Source organism: Microcaecilia unicolor, chromosome 7 (assembly GCF_901765095.1).
Source record: "Microcaecilia unicolor chromosome 7, aMicUni1.1, whole genome shotgun sequence".
Lineage (NCBI taxonomy): Eukaryota > Metazoa > Chordata > Amphibia > Gymnophiona > Siphonopidae > Microcaecilia > Microcaecilia unicolor.
Window position 1 is genome coordinate 92,498,922 of NC_044037.1, and position 25,455 is coordinate 92,524,376.

The 25,455-nt window shown below is 42.8% G+C and overlaps 12 non-coding genes across 12 annotated transcripts; all 12 read right to left on the bottom strand.

Annotated features, from left to right (window-relative positions):
- Positions 1–303: 303 nt before the first annotated feature.
- Positions 304–376, bottom strand: TRNAR-UCG. Its single transcript has one exon. It is a non-coding gene; the product is annotated as a tRNA-Arg (tRNA).
- A 1,175-nt stretch (positions 377–1,551) lies between these two features.
- On the bottom strand, positions 1,552–1,624 carry TRNAR-UCG. The gene has a single exon. It is a non-coding gene; the product is annotated as a tRNA-Arg (tRNA).
- A 1,186-nt stretch (positions 1,625–2,810) lies between these two features.
- Positions 2,811–2,883, bottom strand: TRNAR-UCG. Its single transcript has one exon. It is a non-coding gene; the product is annotated as a tRNA-Arg (tRNA).
- A 1,189-nt stretch (positions 2,884–4,072) lies between these two features.
- TRNAR-UCG lies at positions 4,073–4,145 on the bottom strand. Its single transcript has one exon. It is a non-coding gene; the product is annotated as a tRNA-Arg (tRNA).
- A 1,189-nt stretch (positions 4,146–5,334) lies between these two features.
- Positions 5,335–5,407, bottom strand: TRNAR-UCG. Its single transcript has one exon. It is a non-coding gene; the product is annotated as a tRNA-Arg (tRNA).
- Positions 5,408–6,593: 1,186 nt separating this feature from the next.
- TRNAR-UCG lies at positions 6,594–6,666 on the bottom strand. The gene has a single exon. It is a non-coding gene; the product is annotated as a tRNA-Arg (tRNA).
- Positions 6,667–7,855: 1,189 nt separating this feature from the next.
- On the bottom strand, positions 7,856–7,928 carry TRNAR-UCG. The gene has a single exon. It is a non-coding gene; the product is annotated as a tRNA-Arg (tRNA).
- A 1,189-nt stretch (positions 7,929–9,117) lies between these two features.
- Positions 9,118–9,190, bottom strand: TRNAR-UCG. The gene has a single exon. It is a non-coding gene; the product is annotated as a tRNA-Arg (tRNA).
- A 1,191-nt stretch (positions 9,191–10,381) lies between these two features.
- TRNAR-UCG lies at positions 10,382–10,454 on the bottom strand. The gene has a single exon. It is a non-coding gene; the product is annotated as a tRNA-Arg (tRNA).
- A 1,186-nt stretch (positions 10,455–11,640) lies between these two features.
- TRNAR-UCG lies at positions 11,641–11,713 on the bottom strand. The gene has a single exon. It is a non-coding gene; the product is annotated as a tRNA-Arg (tRNA).
- A 2,000-nt stretch (positions 11,714–13,713) lies between these two features.
- TRNAR-UCG lies at positions 13,714–13,786 on the bottom strand. Its single transcript has one exon. It is a non-coding gene; the product is annotated as a tRNA-Arg (tRNA).
- Positions 13,787–14,976: 1,190 nt separating this feature from the next.
- On the bottom strand, positions 14,977–15,049 carry TRNAR-UCG. Its single transcript has one exon. It is a non-coding gene; the product is annotated as a tRNA-Arg (tRNA).
- Positions 15,050–25,455: the final 10,406 nt, after the last annotated feature.

Genomic DNA, 25,455 nt, shown 5'->3' on the forward strand with positions numbered 1-25,455 from the left:
GCAATTGCAGAGAAGACTTGAGGAAATCATCTAACCTAGGGGGGGAAATGCCCCCTTTTGGCTCATGAATTCAGGGTTACAAGTATCCCTGAGTTCTGGCTTCTCTACTTAAAATCCCTGTGCAATTGCACACACGTCTCTTGAGAGCAAACTCCGCTCACAGTTTCATACAGAGTGAGAACAAGCTTTAGATCCTCTCTATGGCACGTTCTGCCTGCTCAATGGACCGGCAGAGATGTATGATCAAATCTGGCCCGCCATACAAGACTCGCTAAGCTTTTCCAATGGCAAAACACAATTGACAGACCATGAAGGGACTTGAACCCTTAATCTTCTGATCCGAAGTCAGACGCTTTATCCATTAGGCCACACGGCCAAGCTGCACACTTGCTTTAGATGTCTGACACATGTACACCTGTGTTATATTTACCAAGCCACCTCAAAACAAATCTCCAGAGGGATTGCATGCAGGAATGCTGGACTGCTTTCTGATGTATAATTCCATCCTTCTGGAGAGCTAGAGTAGCATGTGCAAATATGCTTTGTTCAGGACGTTCCAAACAACTTAGTTTGGGCCATGATTGCTGATCCTTGCCTGTCTGTTCACTTCCCTCACACTTACTGTGGTGCTCACGTTTTGTGAAAGAAGCACCATTACAAAACTCACAAGTCAAAACCATAAAAATTTAGAGACAGCAGTACCCCACTGGTGTTTCTAGAACATCAGCCTGCATGATATCAATGCATCATTTACTAATTAGAGCTGTACACTCTCAGGTACTCCTTCATTTTTGAGAAGAATAGCGTTAAACAGAGAGTTTGACCAACCATCAGTGGTTCTTCTGGTCTTTCTGATGGTACACACCAGATGAGAATAGACCCTCAACTCAGCCTATCCATGTGAAAATGTAGAGCAAGCAAAGTACCTGCCACATCAGCTTCTTGAGCAACTGTAACGTCTGCTCACTGACGAAGCCTTCCACCTAGATTTTGATCGTGCCTTCTCCGAAGTAACCCTTATCTTGTTTTAAAACAAGTACATCTTCGGATCTGAAACAACAATTTCTTCAGCAGCAGGGCGGCCCTTTACTTTACCTATCTTAGCTGAACAGTTCTGCTTCCTTGGAACGCCTCTTCTTGGATCAGAGCAATGTCTAGCAAGAAGCAATGGTTCCAGAATGTCTAGAAGAGATATTTGATTTCGAAAAGCTCTTGAAGTTCGATGTGGGCAAATGAGCTGAATATTCAGCAATTGCTGAGAAGGCTTGAGGAAATCATCTAACCTAGGGGGGGAAATGCCCCCTTTTGGCTCATGAATTCAGGGTTACAAGTATCCCTGAGTTCTGGCTTCTCTACTTAAAATCCCTGTGCAATTGCACACACGTCTCTTGAGAGCAAACTCCGCTCACAGTTTGATACGGAATGAGAACAAGCTTTAGATCCTCTCTATGGCAGGTTCTGCCTGCTCAATGGACCGGCAGAGATGTATGATCAAATCTGGCCCGCCATACAAGACTCGCTAAGCTTTTCCAAGGGCAAAATACAATTGACAGACCATGAAGGGACTTGAACCCTTAATCTTCTGATCCGAAGTCAGACGCCTTATCTATTAGGCCACACGGTCAAGCTGCACACTTGCTTTAGATGTCTGACACATGTACACCTGTGTTATATTTACCAAGCCACCTCAAAACAAATCTCCAGAGGGATTGCATGCAGGAATGCTGGACTGCTTTCTGATGTATAATTCCATCCCTCTGGAGAGCTAGAGTAGCATGTGCAAATATGCTTTGTTCAGGACGTTCCAAACAACTTAGTTTGGGCCATGATTGCTGATCCTTGCCTGTCTGTTCACTTCCCTCACACTTACTGTGGTGCTCACGTTTTGTGAAAGAAGCACCATTACAAAACTCACAAGTCAAAACCATAAAAATTTAGAGACAGCAGTACCCCACTGGTGTTTCTAGAACATCAGCCTGCATGATATCAATGCATCATTTACTAATTAGAGCTGTACACTCTCAGGTACTCCTTCATTTTTGAGAAGAATAGCGTTAAACAGAGAGTTTGACCAACCATCAGCCATCAGTATGAAGTGGTTCTTCTGGTCTTTCTGATGGTACACACCAGATGAGAATAGACCCTCAACTCAGCCTATCCATGTGAAAATGTAGAGCAAGCAAAGTACCTGCCACATCAGCTTCTTGAGCAACTGTAACGTCTGCTCACTGACGAAGCCTTCCACCTAGATTTTGATCGTGCCTTCTCCGAAGTAACCCTTATCTTGTTTTAAAACAAGTACACCTTCGGAGATGAAACAACAATTTCTTCGGCTGGGCTGCCGTTTACTTTACCTATCTTAGCTGAACAGTTCTGCTTCCTTGGAACGCCTCTTCTTGGATCAGAGCAATGTCTAGCAAGAAGCAATGCTTCCAGAATGTCTAGAAGAGATATTTGATTTCGAAAAGCTCTTGAAGTTCGATGTGGGCAAATGAGCTGAATATTCAGCAATTGCAGAGAAGACTTGAGGAAATCATCTAACCTAGGGGGGGAAATGCCCCCTTTTGGCTCATGAAATCAGGGTTACAAGTATCCCTGAGTTCTGGCTTCTCTACTTAAAATCCCTGTGCAATTGCACAAACGTCTCTTGAGAGCAAACTCCGCTCACAGTTTGATACCGAATGAGAACAAGCTTTAGATCCTCTCTATGGCAGGTTCTGCCTGCTCAATGGACCGCCAGAGATGTATGGTCAAATCTGGCCCGCCTTACAAGACTCGCTAAGCTTTTCCAAGGGCAAAATACAATTGACAGACCATGAAGGGACTTGAACCCTTAATCTTCTGATCCGAAGTCAGACGCCTTATCCATTAGGCCACACGGCCAAGCTGCACACTTGCTTTAGATGTCTGACACATGTACACCTGTGTTATATTTACCAAGCCACCTCAAAACAAATCTCCAGAGGGATTGCATGCAGGAATGCTGGACTGCTTTCTGATGTATAATTCCATCCTTCTGGAGAGCTAGAGTAGCATGTGCAAATATGCTTTGTTCAGGACGTTCCAAACAACTTAGTTTGGGCCATGATTGCTGATCCTTGCCTGTCTGTTCACTTCCCTCACACTTACTGTGGTGCTCACGTTTTGTGAAAGAAGCACCATTACAAAACTCACAAGTCAAAACCATAGAAATTTAGAGACAGCAGTACCCCACTGGTGTTTCTAGAACATCAGCCTGCATGATATCAATGCATCATTTACTAATTAGAGCTGTACACTCTCAGGTACTCCTTCATTTTTGAGAAGAATAGCGTTAAACAGAGAGTTTGACCAACCATCAGCCATCAGTATGAAGTGGTTCTTCTGGTCTTTCTGATGGTACACACCAGATGAGAATAGACCCTCAACTCAGCCTATCCATGTGAAAATGTAGAGCAAGCAAAGTACCTGCCACATCAGCTTCTTGAGCAACTGTAACATCTGCTCACTGACGAAGCCTTCCACCTAGATTTTGATCGTGCCTTCTCCGAAGTAACCCTTATCTTGTTTTAAAACAAGTACATCTTCGGATCTGAAACAACAATTTCTTCGGCAGCAGGGCGGCCCTTTACTTTACCTATCTTAGCTGAACAGTTCTGCTTCCTTGGAACGCCTCTTCTTGGATCAGAGCAATGTCTAGCAAGAAGCAATGCTTCCAGAATGTCTAGAAGAGATATTTGATTTCGAAAAGCTCTTGAAGTTCGATGTGGGCAAATGAGCTGAATATTCAGCAATTGCAGAGAAGACTTGAGGAAATCATGTAACCTAGGGGGGGAAATGCCCCCTTTTGGCTCATGAATTCAGGGTTACAAGTATCCCTGAGTTCTGGCTTCTCTACTTAAAATCCCTGTGCAATTGCACACACGTCTCTTGAGAGCAAACTCCGCTCACAGTTTGATACGGAATGAGAACAAGCTTTAGATCCTCTCTATGGCAGGTTCTGCCTGCTCAATGGACCGGCAGAGATGTATGATCAAATCTGGCCCGTCATACAAGACTCGCTAAGCTTTTCCAAGGGCAAAATACAATTGACAGACCATGAAGGGACTTGAACCCTTAATCTTCTGATCCGAAGTCAGACGCCTTATCCATTAGGCCACACGGCCAAGCTGCACACTTGCTTTAGATGTCTGACACATGTACACCTGTGTTATATTTACCAAGCCACCTCAAAACAAATCTCCAGAGGGATTGCATGCAGGAATGCTGGACTGCTTTCTGATGTATAATTCCATCCTTCTGGAGAGCTAGAGTAGCATGTGCAAATATGCTTTGTTCAGGACGTTCCAAACAACTTAGTTTGGGCCATGATTGCTGATCCTTGCCTGTCTGTTCACTTCCCTCACACTTACTGTGGTGCTCACGTTTTGTGAAAGAAGCACCATTTCAAATCTCACAAGTCAAAACCATAAAATTTAGAGACAGCAGTACCCCACTGGTGTTTCTAGAACATCAGCCTGCATGATATCAATGCATCATTTACTAATTAGAGCTGTACACTCTCAGGTACTCCTTCATTTTTGAGAAGAATAGAGTTAAACAGAGAGTTTGACCAACCATCAGCCATCAGTATGAAGTGGTTCTTCTGGTCTTTCTGATGGTACACACCAGATGAGAATAGACCCTCAACTCAGCCTATCCATGTGAAAATGTAGAGCAAGCAAAGTACCTGCCACATCAGCTTCTTGAGCAACTGTAACGTCTGCTCACTGACGAAGCCTTCCACCTAGATTTTGATCGTGCCTTCTCCGAAGTAACCCTTATCTTGTTTTAAAACAAGTACATCTTCGGATCTGAAACAACAATTTCTTGGGCAGCAGGGCGGCCCTTTACTTTACCTATCTTAGCTGAACAGTTCTGCTTCCTTGGAACGCCTCTTCTTGGATCAGAGCAATGTCTAGCAAGAAGCAATGCTTCCAGAATGTCTAGAAGAGATATTTGATTTCGAAAAGCTCTTGAAGTTCGATGTGGGCAAATGAGCTGAATATTCAGCAATTGCAGAGAAGACTTGAGGAAATCATCTAACCTAGGGGGGGAAATGCCCCCTTTTGGCTCCTGAATTCAGGGTTACAAGTATCCCTGAGTTCTGGCTTCTCTACTTAAAATCCCTGTGCAATTGCACACACGTCTCTTGAGAGCAAACTCCGCTCACAGTTTGATACGGAATGAGAACAAGCTTTAGATCCTCTCTATGGCAGGTTCTGCCTGCTCAATGGACCGCCAGAGATGTATGGTCAAATCTGGCCCGCCTTACAAGACTCGCTAAGCTTTTCCAAGGGCAAAATACGAGTTGAACGACCATGAAGGGACTTGAACCCTTAATCTTCTGATCCGAAGTCAGACGCCTTATCCATTAGGCCACACGGTCAAGCTGCACACTTGCTTTAGATTTCTGACACATGTACACCTGTGTTATATTTACCAAGCCACCTCAAAACAAATCTCCAGAGGGATTGCATGCAGGAATGCTGGACTGCTTTCTGATGTATAATTCCATCCTTCTGGAGAGCTAGAGTAGCATGTGCAAATATGCTTTGTTCAGGACGTTCCAAACAACTTAGTTTGGGCCATGATTGCTGATCCTTGCCTGTCTGTTCACTTCCCTCACACTTACTGTGGTGCTCACGTTTTGTGAAAGAAGCACCATTACAAAACTCACAAGTCAAAACCATAAAAATTTAGAGACAGCAGTACCCCACTGGTGTTTCTAGAACATCAGCCTGCATGATATCAATGCATCATTTACTAATTAGAGCTGTACACTCTCAGGTACTCCTTCATTTTTGAGAAGAATAGCCTTAAACAGAGAGTTTGACCAACCATCAGCCATCAGTATGAAGTGGTTCTTCTGGTCTTTCTGATGGTACACACCAGATGAGAATAGACCCTCAACTCAGCCTATCCATGTGAAAATGTAGAGCAAGCAAAGTACCTGCCACATCAGCTTCTTGAGCAACTGTAACGTCTGCTCACTGACGAAGCCTTCCACCTAGATTTTGATCGTGCCTTCTCCGAAGTAACCCTTATCTTGTTTTAAAACAAGTACACCTTCGGAGATGAAACAACAATTTCTTCGGCTGGGCTGCCGTTTACTTTACCTATCTTAGCTGAACAGTTCTGCTTCCTTGGAACGCCTCTTCTTGGATCAGAGCAATGTCTAGCAAGAAGCAATGGTTCCAGAATGTCTAGAAGAGATATTTGATTTCGAAAAGCTCTTGAAGTTCGATGTGGGCAAATGAGCTGAATATTCAGCAATTGCAGAGAAGACTTGAGGAAATCATGTAACCTAGGGGGGGAAATGCCCCCTTTTGGCTCATGAATTCAGGGTTACAAGTATCCCTGAGTTCTGGCTTCTCTACTTAAAATCCCTGTGCAATTGCACACACGTCTCTTGAGAGCAAACTCCGCTCACAGTTTGATACGGAATGAGAACAAGCTTTAGATCCTCTCTATGGCACGTTCTGCCTGCTCAATGGACCGGCAGAGATGTATGATCAAATCTGGCCCGCCATACAAGACTCGCTAAGCTTTTCCAAGGGCAAAATACAATTGACCGACCATGAAGGGACTTGAACCCTTAATCTTCTGATCCGAAGTCAGACGCCTTATCCATTAGGCCACACGGCCAAGCTGCACACTTGCTTTAGATGTCTGACACATGTACACCTGTGTTATATTTACCAAGTCACCTCAAAACAAATCTCCAGAGGGATTGCATGCAGGAATGCTGGACTGCTTTCTGATGTATAATTCCATCCTTCTGGAGAGCTAGAGTAGCATGTGCAAATATGCTTAGTTCAGGACGTTCCAAACAACTTAGTTTGGGCCATGATTGCTGATCCTTGCCTGTCTGTTCACTTCCCTCACACTTACTGTGGTGCTCACGTTTTGTGAAAGAAGCACCATTTCAAAACTCACAAGTCAAAACCATAAAAATTTAGAGACAGCAGTACCCCACTGGTGTTTCTAGAACATCAGCCTGCATGATATCAATGCATCATTTACTAATTAGAGCTGTACACTCTCAGGTACTCCTTCATTTTTGAGAAGAATAGCGTTAAACAGAGAGTTTGACCAACCATCAGCCATCAGTATGAAGTGGTTCTTCTGGTCTTTCTGATGGTACACACCAGATGAGAATAGACCCTCAACTCAGCCTATCCATGTGAAAATGTAGAGCAAGCAAAGTACCTGCCACATCAGCTTCTTGAGCAACTGTAACGTCTGCTCACTGACGAAGCCTTCCACCTAGATTTTGATCGTGCCTTCTCCGAAGTAACCCTTATCTTGTTTTAAAACAAGTACATCTTCGGATCTGAAACAACAATTTCTTCGGCAGCAGGGCGGCCCTTTACTTTACCTATCTTAGCTGAACAGTTCTGCTTCCTTGGAACGCCTCTTCTTGGATCAGAGCAATGTCTAGCAAGAAGCAATGCTTCCAGAATGTCTAGAAGAGATATTTGATTTCGAAAAGCTCTTGAAGTTCGATGTGGGCAAATGAGCTGAATATTCAGCAATTGCAGAGAAGACTTGAGGAAATCATCTAACCTAGGGGGGGAAATGCCCCCTTTTGGCTCATGAATTCAGGGTTACAAGTATCCCTGAGTTCTGGCTTCTCTACTTAAAATCCCTGTGCAATTGCACACACGTCTCTTGAGAGCAAACTCCGCTCACAGTTTGATACGGAATGAGAACAAGCTTTAGATCCTCTCTATGGCAGGTTCTGCCTGCTCAATGGACCGCCAGAGATGTATGGTCAAATCTGGCCCGCCTTACAAGACTCGCTAAGCTTTTCCAAGGGCAAAATACAATTGACAGACCATGAAGGGACTTGAACCCTTAATCTTCTGATCCGAAGTCAGACGCCTTATCCATTAGGCCACACGGCCAAGCTGCACACTTGCTTTAGATGTCTGACACATGTACACCTGTGTTATATTTACCAAGCCACCTCAAAACAAATCTCCAGAGGGATTGCATGCAGGAATGCTGGACTGCTTTCTGATGTATAATTCCATCCTTCTGGAGAGCTAGAGTAGCATGTGCAAATATGCTTTGTTCAGGACGTTCCAAACAACTTAGTTTGGGCCATGATTGCTGATCCTTGCCTGTCTGTTCACTTCCCTCACACTTACTGTGGTGCTCACGTTTTGTGAAAGAAGCACCATTACAAAACTCACAAGTCAAAACCATAGAAATTTAGAGACAGCAGTACCCCACTGGTGTTTCTAGAACATCAGCCTGCATGATATCAATGCATCATTTACTAATTAGAGCTGTACACTCTCAGGTACTCCTTCATTTTTGAGAAGAATAGCGTTAAACAGAGAGTTTGACCAACCATCAGCCATCAGTATGAAGTGGTTCTTCTGGTCTTTCTGATGGTACACACCAGATGAGAATAGACCCTCAACTCAGCCTATCCATGTGAAAATGTAGAGCAAGCAAAGTACCTGCCACATCAGCTTCTTGAGCAACTGTAACGTCTGCTCACTGACGAAGCCTTCCACCTAGATTTTGATCGTGCCTTCTCCGAAGTAACCCTTATCTTGTTTTAAAACAAGTACATCTTCGGATCTGAAACAACAATTTCTTCGGCAGCAGGGCGGCCCTTTACTTTACCTATCTTAGCTGAACAGTTCTGCTTCCTTGGAACGCCTCTTCTTGGATCAGAGCAATGTCTAGCAAGAAGCAATGCTTCCAGAATGTCTAGAAGAGATATTTGATTTCGAAAAGCTCTTGAAGTTCGATGTGGGCAAATGAGCTGAATATTCAGCAATTGCAGAGAAGACTTGAGGAAATCATGTAACCTAGGGGGGGAAATGCCCCCTTTTGGCTCATGAATTCAGGGTTACAAGTATCCCTGAGTTCTGGCTTCTCTACTTAAAATCCCTGTGCAATTGCACACACGTCTCTTGAGAGCAAACTCCGCTCACAGTTTGATACGGAATGAGAACAAGCTTTAGATCCTCTCTATGGCAGGTTCTGCCTGCTCAATGGACCGGCAGAGATGTATGATCAAATCTGGCCCGTCATACAAGACTCGCTAAGCTTTTCCAAGGGCAAAATACAATTGACAGACCATGAAGGGACTTGAACCCTTAATCTTCTGATCCGAAGTCAGACGCCTTATCCATTAGGCCACACGGCCAAGCTGCACACTTGCTTTAGATGTCTGACACATGTACACCTGTGTTATATTTACCAAGCCACCTCAAAACAAATCTCCAGAGGGATTGCATGCAGGAATGCTGGACTGCTTTCTGATGTATAATTCCATCCTTCTGGAGAGCTAGAGTAGCATGTGCAAATATGCTTTGTTCAGGACGTTCCAAACAACTTAGTTTGGGCCATGATTGCTGATCCTTGCCTGTCTGTTCACTTCCCTCACACTTACTGTGGTGCTCACGTTTTGTGAAAGAAGCACCATTTCAAATCTCACAAGTCAAAACCATAAAAATTTAGAGACAGCAGTACCCCACTGGTGTTTCTAGAACATCAGCCTGCATGATATCAATGCATCATTTACTAATTAGAGCTGTACACTCTCAGGTACTCCTTCATTTTTGAGAAGAATAGAGTTAAACAGAGAGTTTGACCAACCATCAGCCATCAGTATGAAGTGGTTCTTCTGGTCTTTCTGATGGTACACACCAGATGAGAATAGACCCTCAACTCAGCCTATCCATGTGAAAATGTAGAGCAAGCAAAGTACCTGCCACATCAGCTTCTTGAGCAACTGTAACGTCTGCTCACTGACGAAGCCTTCCACCTAGATTTTGATCGTGCCTTCTCCGAAGTAACCCTTATCTTGTTTTAAAACAAGTACATCTTCGGATCTGAAACAACAATTTCTTGGGCAGCAGGGCGGCCCTTTACTTTACCTATCTTAGCTGAACAGTTCTGCTTCCTTGGAACGCCTCTTCTTGGATCAGAGCAATGTCTAGCAAGAAGCAATGCTTCCAGAATGTCTAGAAGAGATATTTGATTTCGAAAAGCTCTTGAAGTTCGATGTGGGCAAATGAGCTGAATATTCAGCAATTGCAGAGAAGACTTGAGGAAATCATCTAACCTAGGGGGGGAAATGCCCCCCTTTTGGCTCCTGAATTCAGGGTTACAAGTATCCCTGAGTTCTGGCTTCTCTACTTAAAATCCCTGTGCAATTGCACACACGTCTCTTGAGAGCAAACTCCGCTCACAGTTTGATACGGAATGAGAACAAGCTTTAGATCCTCTCTATGGCAGGTTCTGCCTGCTCAATGGACCGCCAGAGATGTATGGTCAAATCTGGCCCGCCTTACAAGACTCGCTAAGCTTTTCCAAGGGCAAAATACGAGTTAAACGACCATGAAGGGACTTGAACCCTTAATCTTCTGATCCGAAGTCAGACGCCTTATCCATTAGGCCACACGGTCAAGCTGCACACTTGCTTTAGATTTCTGACACATGTACACCTGTGTTATATTTACCAAGCCACCTCAAAACAAATCTCCAGAGGGATTGCATGCAGGAATGCTGGACTGCTTTCTGATGTATAATTCCATCCTTCTGGAGAGCTAGAGTAGCATGTGCAAATATGCTTTGTTCAGGACGTTCCAAACAACTTAGTTTGGGCCATGATTGCTGATCCTTGCCTGTCTGTTCACTTCCCTCACACTTACTGTGGTGCTCACGTTTTGTGAAAGAAGCACCATTACAAAACTCACAAGTCAAAACCATAAAAATTTAGAGACAGCAGTACCCCACTGGTGTTTCTAGAACATCAGCCTGCATGATATCAATGCATCATTTACTAATTAGAGCTGTACACTCTCAGGTACTCCTTCATTTTTGAGAAGAATAGCGTTAAACAGAGAGTTTGACCAACCATCAGCCATCAGTATGAAGTGGTTCTTCTGGTCTTTCTGATGGTACACACCAGATGAGAATAGACCCTCAACTCAGCCTATCCATGTGAAAATGTAGAGCAAGCAAAGTACCTGCCACATCAGCTTCTTGAGCAACTGTAACGTCTGCTCACTGACGAAGCCTTCCACCTAGATTTTGATCGTGCCTTCTCCGAAGTAACCCTTATCTTGTTTTAAAACAAGTACACCTTCGGAGATGAAACAACAATTTCTTCGGCTGGGCTGCCGTTTACTTTACCTATCTTAGCTGAACAGTTCTGCTTCCTTGGAACGCCTCTTCTTGGATCAGAGCAATGTCTAGCAAGAAGCAATGGTTCCAGAATGTCTAGAAGAGATATTTGATTTCGAAAAGCTCTTGAAGTTCGATGTGGGCAAATGAGCTGAATATTCAGCAATTGCAGAGAAGACTTGAGGAAATCATCTAACCTAGGGGGGGAAATGCCCCCTTTTGGCTCATGAATTCAGGGTTACAAGTATCCCTGAGTTCTGGCTTCTCTACTTAAAATCCCTGTGCAATTGCACACACGTCTCTTGAGAGCAAACTCCGCTCACAGTTTGATACGGAATGAGAACAAGCTTTAGATCCTCTCTATGGCACGTTCTGCCTGCTCAATGGACCGGCAGAGATGTATGATCAAATCTGGCCCGCCATACAAGACTCGCTAAGCTTTTCCAAGGGCAAAATACAATTGACCGACCATGAAGGGACTTGAACCCTTAATCTTCTGATCCGAAGTCAGACGCCTTATCCATTAGGCCACACGGCCAAGCTGCACACTTGCTTTAGATGTCTGACACATGTACACCTGTGTTATATTTACCAAGTCACCTCAAAACAAATCTCCAGAGGGATTGCATGCAGGAATGCTGGACTGCTTTCTGATGTATAATTCCATCCTTCTGGAGAGCTAGAGTAGCATGTGCAAATATGCTTAGTTCAGGACGTTCCAAACAACTTAGTTTGGGCCATGATTGCTGATCCTTGCCTGTCTGTTCACTTCCCTCACACTTACTGTGGTGCTCACGTTTTGTGAAAGAAGCACCATTACAAAACTCACAAGTCAAAACCATAAAAATTTAGAGACAGCAGTACCCCACTGGTGTTTCTAGAACATCAGCCTGCATGATATCAATGCATCATTTACTAATTAGAGCTGTACACTCTCAGGTACTCCTTCATTTTTGAGAAGAATAGCGTTAAACAGAGAGTTTGACCAACCATCAGCCATCAGTATGAAGTGGTTCTTCTGGTCTTTCTGATGGTACACACCAGATGAGAATAGACCCTCAACTCAGCCTATCCATGTGAAAATGTAGAGCAAGCAAAGTACCTGCCACATCAGCTTCTTGAGCAACTGTAACGTCTGCTCACTGACGAAGCCTTCCACCTAGATTTTGATCGTGCCTTCTCCGAAGTAACCCTTATCTTGTTTTAAAACAAGTACATCTTCGGATCTGAAACAACAATTTCTTCGGCAGCAGGGCGGCCCTTTACTTTACCTATCTTAGCTGAACAGTTCTGCTTCCTTGGAACGCCTCTTCTTGGATCAGAGCAATGTCTAGCAAGAAGCAATGCTTCCAGAATGAAAGGCCCGATAGCTTGTCTCGACGGGCCCAGTTAAACGAGGGCTGGGCCCGTTCGAGAAGGCTCTGAGGGCAGTGGGGTGAAGAGCATGTGGTTATGGGGGGGTGGGGGGTTGTGTTCGGCTGATGAGCACGTGGGCAGCTGGGATTGGTCAGATCAACAGAAGCTGACAGCACAGAAGCAACACAGGCAGCTGATTGGAGGATAGGTTGCTGAGGGGCGGGGCTGTGGGAAGGGAAGAGGGGCTGTGCTTCCTCCGAGGCTCAGGGTGTTGTCTGATCCTCGGAGGCAGTTTTCCCTCCCTCCCACCCTCTCATGTACTGGATGTGAGGAGGCTTATCTGTGTGGTGTTGTAGATGTTTTTCAGGAATGGCATCGGAGTTTGTCGCAGCAGCAAAAAACCCGAGCTACAGAAGCAATGGCTCATGGGGGGGCTGAGCCAGGTCATTAAGATGGGTCAGGTGACCCGGAATAATGTGTGGAGGTCCACACGGGCCAGGCCTCTTGCTGTGAAGGCGGAGTCGAAAGGGTGAAGAGTTGCGGTGACAGCCGGAAGTGGAAGTTGCTGCTTTGCTATCATGGCGAGCGGCGGAGGGGGCAACTGTGGGTGCTTTTGTTATGACAACTGTAGCTCGGGGGTGGGGGTTATCCTATACGGATGTTAATTGGAAGTTTAAATGTTAATAAATCAAGCTGCGGCCTATGGTTATTCCACAATTGTGTGCAGAGAGTTATTGAGTGAAAGTGTACGGGGGGGGGGGGGGATGTGGGGACATGCCTGGTAGAACGGGTCCAAGCTCCAAGGTTTATGTCTAGAAGAGATATTTGATTTCGAAAAGCTCTTGAAGTTCGATGTGGGCAAATGAGCTGAATATTCAGCAATTGCTGAGAAGGCTTGAGGAAATCATCTAACCTAGGGGGGGAAATGCCCCTTTTTGGCTCATGAATTCAGGGTTACAAGTATCCCTGAGTTCTGGCTTCTCTACTTAAAATCCCTGTGCAATTGCACACACGTCTCTTGAGAGCAAACTCCGCTCACAGTTTGATACGGAATGAGAACAAGCTTTAGATCCTCTCTATGGCAGGTTCTGCCTGCTCAATGGACCGCCAGAGATGTATGGTCAAATCTGGCCCGCCTTACAAGACTCGCTAAGCTTTTCCAAGGGCAAAATACGAATTGAACGACCATGAAGGGACTTGAACCCTTAATCTTCTGATCCGAAGTCAGACGCCTTATCCATTAGGCCACACGGCCAAGCTGCACACTTGCTTTAGATGTCTGACACATGTACACATGTTTTATATTTACCAAGCCACCTCAAAACAAATCTCCAGAGGGATTGCATGCAGGAATGCTGGACTGCTTTCTGATGTATAATTCCATCCTTCTGGAGAGCTAGAGTAGCATGTGCAAATATGCTTTGTTCAGGACGTTCCAAACAACTTAGTTTGGGCCATGATTGCTGATCCTTGCCTGTCTGTTCACTTCCCTCACACTTACTGTGGTGCTCACGTTTTGTGAAAGAAGCACCATTTCAAAACTCACAAGTCAAAACCATAAAAATTTAGAGACAGCAGTACCCCACTGGTGTTTCTAGAACATCAGCCTGCATGATATCAATGCATCATTTACTAATTAGAGCTGTACACTCTCAGGTACTCCTTCATTTTTGAGAAGAATAGCGTTAAACAGAGAGTTTGACCAACCATCAGCCATCAGTATGAAGTGGTTCTTCTGGTCTTTCTGATGGTACACACCAGATGAGAATAGACCCTCAACTCAGCCTATCCATGTGAAAATGTAGAGCAAGCAAAGTACCTGCCACATCAGCTTCTTGAGCAACTGTAACGTCTGCTCACTGACGAAGCCTTCCACCTAGATTTTGATCGTGCCTTCTCCGAAGTAACCCTTATCTTGTTTTAAAACAAGTACATCTTCGGATCTGAAACAACAATTTCTTCGGCAGCAGGGCGGCCCTTTACTTTACCTATCTTAGCTGAACAGTTCTGCTTCCTTGGAACGCCTCTTCTTGGATCAGAGCAATGTCTAGCAAGAAGCAATGGTTCCAGAATGTCTAGAAGAGATATTTGATTTCGAAAAGCTCTTGAAGTTCGATGTGGGCAAATGAGCTGAATATTCAGCAATTGCTGAGAAGGCTTGAGGAAATCATCTAACCTAGGGGGGGAAATGCCCCCTTTTGGCTCATGAATTCAGGGTTACAAGTATCCCTGAGTTCTGGCTTCTCTACTTAAAATCCCTGTGCAATTGCACACACGTCTCTTGAGAGCAAACTCCGCTCACAGTTTGATACGGAATGAGAACAAGCTTTAGATCCTCTCTATGGCACGTTCTGCCTGCTCAATGGACCGCCAGAGATGTATGGTCAAATCTGGCCCGCCTTACAAGACTCGCTAAGCTTTTCCAAGGGCAAAATACGAATTGAACGACCATGAAGGGACTTGAACCCTTAATCTTCTGATCCGAAGTCAGACGCCTTATCCATTAGGCCACACGGTCAAGCTGCACACTTGCTTTAGATTTCTGACACATGTACACCTGTGTTATATTTACCAAGCCACCTCAAAACAAATCTCCAGAGGGATTGCATGCAGGAATGCTGGACTGCTTTCTGATGTATAATTCCGTCCTTCTGGAGAGCTAGAGTAGCATGTGCAAATATGCTTTGTTCAGGACGTTCCAAACAACTTAGTTTGGGCCATGATTGCTGATCCTTGCCTGTCTGTTCACTTCCCTCACACTTACTGTGGTGCTCACGTTTTGTGAAAGAAGCACCATTTCAAAACTCACAAGTCAAAACCATAAAAATTTAGAGACAGCAGTACCCCACTGGTGTTTCTAGAACATCAGCCTGCATGATATCAATGCATCATTTACTAATTAGAGCTGTACACTCTCAGGTACTCCTTCATTTTTTAGAAGAATAGCGTTAAACAGAGAGTTTGACCAACCATCAGTGGTTCTTCTAGTCTTTCTGATGGAACACACCAGATGAGAATAGACCCTCAACATCGATGTGAAAATGTAGAGCAAGCAAAGTACCTGCCACATCAGCTTCTTGACGAACTGTAACGTCTGCTCACTGACGAAGCAGGGGCATAGCTAGACTACAGATTTTGGGTGGGCCTATGCAAGAAGTGGGTGGGTACCAATTGCTCTCTCTGACCCCGCCCCCACCAGCCTAAAATATCTCAGCAGGTTAGAAAACGCTAATTTCTACCTTTTCAGTCTGTGGCAGGCATGTGCAGAAAACTGAACATGAGCAGGTGCTGGTATTGTGGACTGTACTGTTTTCGTTATCATTAAGGGGAAGTCTTCAGCTAGCTGAGCTTGCGATCCCCACCAGCTACCACCAAACGTGTGCTACTGTTGGGTGGGCCTGAGCCCTAAGTGGGTGGGCCCTGGCCCACCCAGGCCTGCCTGTGGCTACGCCACTGTGACGAAGCCTTCCACCTATATTTTGATCATGCCTTCTGCGAAGTAACACTTATCTTGTTTTAAAAAGAAATACACCTTCGGTTCTGAAACAACAATTTCTTCTGCAGCAGGGCAGCCCTTTACTTTACCCACCATAAAGGGACTTGAACCATTAATCTTCTGTTACAAAGTCAGATGCCTTATTCATTAGGCCACACAACCAAGATGCTCCCTTCTTTCAGATGTATGAGACATGTACATCTATGTTATATTTACCAAGCCAGCTCAAAACAAATCTCTAGAGGGTTTGCATTCAGGAGTGCTGGACTGCTTTCTGATTTATAATCTCATCCTTCTGGGGAGGTAGAGTAGCATGTGCAAATATGCTTTGTTCAGGACGTTCCAAACAACTTAGTTTGGGCCATGATTCCTGATCCTTGCCTGTCTGTTCACTTTCCTCACGCCAGTGGCTTAGCCACAGGTGGGCCTGGGCCCACCCACTTAGAGCTCAGGCCCACCCAACAGTAGCACATGTTTAGCGGTGGGTGGTGGGGATCTCAAGCTCTGCCAGCTGAAGACTTCCCCCTGATGGTAATGAAAATGCTACTCTCCATAATACCGGCACCTGTGCATGCTTAGTTTTCAGCGCATGCCTGCTGCAGACTGCCAAGGTGGACAGAAGCATTTTCTTGCCAGCTGAGCTATATTTTTGGTGGTGGTTAGGGGGGGGGGAGAGAACACTTGGTGCCCTTCCACTTCTTGCCTAGGCCCACACTTACTGTGGTGCTCACATTTTGTGAAAGAAGCACCATTACAAAACTCACAATTCAAAAGCATGAAAATTTAGAGACAGCAGTACCCCACTGGTGTTTCTATAACATCAGCTCGCATTATATTAATGCATCATTTACTAATTAGAGCTGTAATAATGAATGTAACTCAGGCCTCACCATCCAGCTCATTTCTGACCTAGCCCTGTAACAAAAGAAATACACAGTTCAGACTTTCTCACTTGAACTTGGGTGATGGCCAGACTGGGTAAAGAACCGGTAGGCCATAGGTTGTTAAGCTGGGCTTTATTCTGAGAATCCTTGAACAGTCTGGGAGCAGGCTCATCACTCTCTCTCTCTCTCTCTCTCTCAAGGAATACTCACCACACCAAGGAGTTATTTTTAATGCAAACTAGAAAACTCCATAATTCCCTATGTACAGCCAGCATTTGGTTCATGAGGTTTTCTATCCATCCAAGACAATTTAAGTCTTATCTACCAATTAAACGGTTTCTTATAGTAATGCCGGAAGATGTACATATCTACAACTTTTCCAGTTCATCATCCATCCCTTTTCGCTGCATAATCCAATACTGTGCTGGTAGCATTAGTTGTCACCAGCAAACTCCTCCAGGAGCAAACCTCCTTATCTGTCCTCTCTTCCAGAGATTCACTTCACTGAGCTGCACCCTCTGGCCTTGAACAGGCTCTCTTCCCTGTTCCTTCTCATGAGCTAGAGAGGGCATCATGGTAGCCCCACTCGTGGCACTTTGCACCTGTTGATAACATTTATCATTAAATGAGAAATAATTCCTTGTAAGTGCAATAGTTGCTAATTCAACCGCAAATTCAATAGGAATGCTAAAATAAAAATCTCTAATGATGGTCTTCCTAATAATTTCATTTACCTCCTGTTGAGATATGCTGATATAAAGACTTTCTACATCTAAAGTATCTAAAAGCATATCTTTGCTACACTGCATGGTATTCAAAATATTAATTATGTCTGCTGAATCCTGGACAAAAGATGGAATCTTACTTATAAAAGGACATAAAAATTATCTGTAAAAATGGATACAGATTCCAAAAGAGAACCACAAGCAGACATTATGGGGTCCTTTTACTAAGCCACAGCAAAATGTGGCCTGCAGTAGTGTGGGTGCGTGTTTTTGGTGCACAATGGGCCAGTTTTTACCGCACCTGGGAAAAAGGACTTTTTTTCAATGGGCCGGGAAAAGGGCCTGCGGTAATATTGTAACCAGCGTGTGTCTATTTACGACCTGAGCCCTTAATGCCACCCATTGATCTAGCAGTAAGGGTTCAAACACTACACACATGGTGATCAGGCAGCATGCACCAACTGCCTATTAATGCTGGAATTGCCACATGCAGTAGGAAATTTAAAAATATAGTGAAACCTCGGTTTTCATTGACTTCGGTTATCATCGGTTTCGGGGTTTTTTTTTAAATAATCTATTTATTGATTTTTCATTACATTTATATCATAAACATAAATGGCATTACAAAAGTCTAATTTTCATAGACATATATCAGAAGAGGAAAAGAAAAAGAAAAGGAAAAAACAATATATTATATTCGTCCACAAATTATTGATCCAAGATATAGGTACATATTTAAACACCAAAATGAAGTGATAACCCACCTCAATCTACCAAAATACAAATAAATCTTAATCAGGAAAGGGCAAGGACTCAAGTCAGGGCAGCCGATAAATACAATTCAAGTTAACGCCAGATTACTCCTTACTAGTTATAAATATTTTAAGTTTTTCAGGTTCGAAAAAAATATAAATAGTGGATTGTAAGGAAATATAACATTTACATGGAAACTTGAGATTAAAGGTCCCACCTAATTGTAGGACTCTTGCTTTTAATAATAAGAAATCTTTCCTTTTTCTTTGTGTCTCTCGAGAGAGATCAGGAAAAACCTGAATTTTCGAACCCAGAAAAGGTGTGGAAATATGGCGGAAAAACAACCTAAAAATATTATTGCGGTCCAGTTCCAGAGCAAAAACTGCCAGCAGTGTCGTCCTCTCTGTGATAACCTCCATTGAGTTTTCGAGGAACTGAGTTAAATTTAGCTGAGGAGATGGTATAGTCCCCTTTCCTGCCCCGGAGATGTAAAGAACTCGAGTCAATGGAGGAAAAGCTTCTGAGGGAATCCCCAGAATTTCAGTGAAATACTTTTTCAACATCTCTTTGGCAGGGATTAAAGGGGACTTAGGAAAATTCAAAAACCGAAGGTTATTTCTCCTCTGCTGGTTCTCCATATATTCAATTTTTTTTCTTTGGGCATTATTATCCTTCATTATAGCTTGAATAAAATTCTTATTGGAGTTTACCTCAGTTTCAATGGAGTCCACCCTTGATGTTTGCTCAGTCACCTTTCCGGATATCTTAAACTGAGCCTGTGACAGCTTCTCCAAAGAACCTGCTACCTGGAGTAGCGTGGCGTTTAGCCCTTGAATTGCCTCCCAAATGGAGTCCATGGTGATAACCGCTGGTTTCACTATCTCCCGATTTCCCATAGAGGATTCGTCCCGATTCCGTATAGGCTGAGAGGCCTTCGGCATCAAGCCTGCCTGCAATGATGTTCCGATCGGAGACGATGTAGCAACGGGGTCTCCACTGCTAGCCGCAGGGGTCACACTTCCGGACACCACCATCGGCTGGTTCTCCGTCGCCAACAAAGTTCCTCCGGGCCTCAGGGGGGTTATCCAGCATCGGTTTCGGTTTTCGTTGATTTTTTCAGTGAAAAGTTTGTCTCGGATTTTGTTGGTTGCCTCGGATTTTGTTGGCATGCCCACGTGACCTCGCTGCTAATTTTGCTAAAACAAAGGGCGACCCACGTGTTCTCCTGCTCATTGTGGCGTTGTTTCTCATTGTGTGAGCATCACCCCGCACGTCTAACGCAACGCACGCAAGATAAAATCACATGTGCTCAAATCTCATTTTCTCTGTTAAGTGTTTCCCTTGCTAATAAGTTAACCCTTTCCCTTTAGCTCCATCATGGGACTATATTTATTCTCTATAAAATGTGTTTTTGGTATGTATTCTGGAGTGTCTAGAACAAATTAATTGGATTTACATTGATTCATATGGAAATAATTGCCTCGGTTTTCGTCTCGGTTTTCGTTGATTGTTTTCGGACGGATTATCAACGAAAACCGAGGTATCACTGTATTTTGTCCTGGCAGTATGGTCACATGGAAAATCCAAAATTACCACCATGGGGTGCGCTAGCCTAGCTGTAGTCTTATGTTTTGACATGCACTGCATGCATGTAGAGTCTACTGCACCTTTGTTAAAGGGCCCCCATAGGCCTACCTGGAGGGGAGGTAAGAGATTGGTGTATCTTTGGGAGAAGATATAACATGGGGAGAATTGTTCTTTAACTATCAAAAAATCTGCTTCCTTTTGAGTAATGTACTCAATAATACTAAAGACACAATTTCTTTTTTCACTGATATTGTCGGGTCTTCACTGAGTACTTTAATAGGGTTGATTTTTCAAATTTGTTAGAAAATTGAAGATTATGGAGTTTTTCTCTAAAAGTACTAACAATGTGAAAGATTTATCTATAGTTAGACGAGAGAGAGTAAATGGCTTCCATACCATTATACACACCATTTGATTCAGAAATTTGAGATTATAGTTTTAAATGATGCAATCATGCTTGAAAAGCAGGATAACAAAAGAGTATTCTATAACACAACTACAGAAGAGAACGATGCTATTAAAACATTGCACATTGATCAAAATATTATCAAACCAGCAGATAAAGGTGATGCGGTTGTAGTCATGAATAGAGACTCTTATATTGCAGAGATAACTAGACAATTGGAAGACAACTTTTTTACAAAGTGCTCAGTGAAGACCCAACAATATCACTGAAAAAATTGTGTCTTTAGTATTACTGGGTAAGGAAGCACAGTACATTACTCAAAAGGAAGCAGATTTTGTTTTTAGTTGAAGAACCAATTCTTCCCACATTATATATTCTCCCAAAGATACACAAATTTCTCCCCTCCCCTCCAGGTAGGCCTATAGTGTCTGCTTGTGGTTCTCTTTTGGAACCTTTATCCATTTTTACAGATAAGCTTTTGCATCATTTTGTAAGAGTCCATCTTATCTCCAGAATTCAGCAGACAAAATTAATATTTTGAATACCAGGACATGTAGCAAATATATGCTTTTAGTTACTTTAGATGTAGAAAGATGTAGATGTAGAAATTATTAGGAAAACCATCATTGATAGAGATTTTTATCTTAGAATTCCTACTGAATTTGTGGTAGAATTAGCAATTATTGCACTTACAAGGAATTATTTCTCATATAATGGTAAATATTATCAACCGGTGACAGGTACCACAATGGGTGCTACCATGGCACCCTCTGTAGCAAACCTTTATGTAGGTGATTTTGGAGATAAATACCTCTTAGACAATGTGTTTTCTGATAAAACGTACCTGTGAAAAAGGTATATCGATGATATTCTTTTGATTTGGAAGGGGACAGTGTGCAACCTTGAGAAGTCTTATATGTGGTTGAACACTTTGTATACCATTATCTGGTAGAAAGGTACATTTAAAACAGTTTTCAAACTGTAAACTGAAAATGTTGTATATGCAGCACTGTGCCTATGTGGTTTAGCATACATAGGGAAAACAAAGAGGAAATTTAATTGAGCACAGAAGTGCATTCAAAAGAAGTATGCAAGATACACCATTAATTGAACACTCCATTACTCTAAGGCACAGGTTTGAAGATTTTTGCTTTTGTGTTCAAGAAGTTGTGGAGAGGAGGACCTGTCAATACACGGCTTTTGCATAAAGAACAGCAACTAATTTTTGAATTGCAAACTTTACATCCTGGTGGTCTAAATAAGGAGACTGACTTCTCTGTCTTTCTTTGATATTGCCTAGTATGAAGAGGACACTACCCCACTTCCTTTTAAATTTTGTTTTTTACATGTATTTACTTTTGGACCATTACGTGCCTCTATGTTTATGACACTGTTTTTATTAATAGTGTTATTAGATTGGTAGTATTTTTTAATCATAGTATTTTAAAATTTATTTGCATATTCTGCTTTTTACCATTATTTTTATACTGATATACAAGCCCTTTAAAGGCACCCAGTTTTCTTCTATAAGATATATTAATGTGCAGTGATTCACTAATAGTGACTTGATGTTGAGCCTGCACTGCAAACCTCTTTTTTTCAGTGATGACCTGGCGTCAGTGGTAGCGATTTTTGCTTTTTTATTTTAGTTTTTATGTTTTAAAGATTGGCATCTTTATAATATATTTTATTTTTATTTAATAAAATGCTTTGGCTTGCTACCTGACTTGGCACTCCCTCATTTGCATACCATTTTATTGACGGTATTTGCGATATACTACTGTGCACAGTAAAAAGTATATTGATTTGTATTTGGAGCCTGTATTTAAGAAATGAGCCACTAGTGCTATCATGCACACATTTTTCTGTTTTTAATTTTTAGTATATTGGACTTTAGTGACATCTGTCCAATGTCAGCAGTAGCGTTCTTGACTTTTTGGTTTTTAAATGTATTGTATCTTTATAGATATGATATGTTTTTGAGAGTGGTGTTTTAGGGTGGAGGAGTGGCCTGGTGGTTAGGGTGGTGGACTTTAGTCCTGAGGAACTGAGTTTGATTCCTGGCACAGGCAGCTCCTTGTGACTCTGGGTAAGTCACTTAACCCTTCATTGCTTGCCTGAGTGGGAAAGTGTGGGGTAACAAAATTAAAATATTTTATATATTATTTTTAGTTAGATTGTTTTTACGGGTCTTATTTTTGCATCATCTCATTTGCATATTATTTTATTGGCGGTGCTTTTGATTTTACTATATATATATAGAGAGAGAGAGAGAGAGAGTTTTTTATTTTCTGGATTAGAGTCTGTAAATTAGTAGATCATCACTCAGTTTTTCGCTAGTAGATATTTTGGCACCAGTTTTGTAGTTGAACTTTAACCCTTGATAGGTATATGGTACACGGGCTCCAGTCACTGTTTTTTTCCTGCGATATTGACGTGTGTTTGTGAGCACGCTGCCATCTGCTGGAGAGCGGTTGGTAAACCTTTAGTTATTTATTCTTTATTGTTTTTTGTATTATGCATATGTTGCCACCTTCTGATGAGTAGCAGAGCAGTTCCTTTTGATAGTTTTACTGATTTGTATCATTTTTTTAGGTTCACAGTTTTTGACCAATGTGTAAGGATTGTGCTGTTTTTTTTAAATCTACTATGGTGCCTTATCCATTTTGGCATTAAGGAGTATGTTTACTAAGGTGCGTTAGCATTTAACATGCCTTAACTTTAAAGGCGTGTTAAATGCTAACGTGCCTATACATTTCCATGGGTGCGCTAGCATTTAACGAGCCTAAACCATTTATGCTAACGCGCCTATAGTGTACCTTAGTAAACAGTCATAAGTGAGTAACTTGTTTGTTTTTAATTTATATTTTTCATTTTATGCTTTTATATGTATCTTTTTATGATACATAAAGTTATTTAGTAGTCTTGGCTTCTTTTATTTTGTAGTCTTTTGTGGTGAAGATCAGTAAATACACCACATAGTTCTTTGGTGGTGAAGAACAGCATTTACACCACATAAGTATGTGTCCTATTTCTACTGCATTACATATTGTCAGCAGGTCTCCCTTTCACTCTTCAGCCCAGGTCAACCCTGCTTAGGAGGAATGCTTCAATGCGGGCTCCTGTTTCCTCTGGCACCTGCTGCTTCTCAGCTCCTTCCTCACACATCCACGTCTCCCTCAGTTTAGGCGCTCCCTGAGGTTGCACTTAAGTGGTATTCCAACAAATGACCAGCAACTCCCATCATTTCATATAAAGGATTTGTCTTTTATTTTCCACAGCTCAGTTATCACCATTTCCACAGCACTTGATACTGCCTCATCTCAAGTGATTGACATTTGTTCACATTCACAATGCCCAATTGAGGTTCATCTCAAACCTTGCTGAATATAGTTCATTACATTTTAATGCCACCTTATCCCTCTTCAGGTAGCTACCAGTTGTCCTGCTGATCAAAAGTTCATCCCAACATACAGTTTTACTTTCCTGCTCCCTTAATGCTCTGGGTTACTCGCTGCCACAGATTCTTTCCCAGCTGCCTCAATTCTCTCCTTCCAATTTTAATCAGTTGAAGAAATACAGCAGCCAGTAAACCCCTCACCTTCGCACCAGCAGCCTGGGCGAATACAGACACCTCCATTCTCTCCTCCTTACTCCCTTCTGCCTCCTCCATTTTATCCCATTCCATCTCTTCCTCCTCCACCCAGGGCTCCCTCAGCTGCTCCTCATCCCCCTGATTGGAAACCATCTCCCAATCCTGCCCCTCCCGCTCCACTTCCTGTGAGTACTTTATTGGGTCAGGTGCATTGTGGGGATGGTAGTCCCTAGCCTTACTCCTCATGCTAATCAATCTCTTACCCACCAGGGGGCGAGCTTCCCGCCTATAAGGGATGTGTGCCTGCTTCTTTAGCTCCATCCTGGGCTGCTCTCTCTTTCCTTGAGGTCATCCTCTCAGCAACCCCTTACACTATGTATGGGGGTTTTTTTTGTACTTATGGCCTATGGGTTTACAACTTGCTCCAGACACCAGACCAGTCGGTCATTTCAAATACAATACTTGTTCTGTATGTAGTATTATGATTGAGACTACAGCATTTATTAACCCCAGTGGATCATAAAAGATATTTTCTCAAAACCAGAACATCTTGCAAATCTGATTTTGTTGTCTATTGTATAATTTGTCCATGCAACATGGTTTATGTGGGACATCTCGTGCATTGGTCACACTTTTGACGGAGCATAGAAGTTCCATACATACCAACAAGCCCAGTCTCCCTTTGGCCATGCATTGTTTTCAACAGGGCCCTTTCTTTCAGCAGGTACGTTGTCTGGTTTTACAGCATCCCCCCCCCCCCCCCCCCCCCCCGTCAGAGGCAGGGGGGACCGGTGACATATCCTATTTCAATCTGAGTAGAGATGGATTTTTAAACTTAATTCCCTCAAACCTAAAGGACTTAATACTCGCCTTGATTGGTGTCATTTTTTCTAATTATTTAGTACACCATTGTGTATTTTGTTTGAATGTACCCTTTAATTCACTGGTCTCATATGATTGGTTGGTCAGATCTTGGTGTCTGATGTCATCTCCCTTTAAAAAAGGCGGTCATTTTTTGACACCAATATGCCTATAGGCTGTGTACCACCTTGTGGTTATGTTAATGTCAAGTGGGTATTTTACATACGGACCTTGTTTTCTTTTTCATGTTATGAAATACTGTTTATTTTCTTTTTGCAGACATACTTGCCAACTGGACCCTGATGCACTTTCCACAAAATGCTGGCCATCATTGGCCCAGGGGCAAGTTATCACCACGATTGACCCATTTGAAGTTGTTTTCAGGCTGCTTAAGTCATTTACTTTCACTATAAGTTGCTCTTTGATATTCTATACTTTTGAGAACTTGAAGTTTGGGGGTTTGTAGAGCATTTAATTCAACGGTGCTGGGAGGTTTTTGCCAATGATGAAGTTGAGGTCTTTTTAGATCAATATTGCTCTGTATTACCTAACTAGGTATGAGCGACTTTGAGGCTTTTCCTTCAAAATTGTTTTAATTTTTTGTGTGATTTCATAAT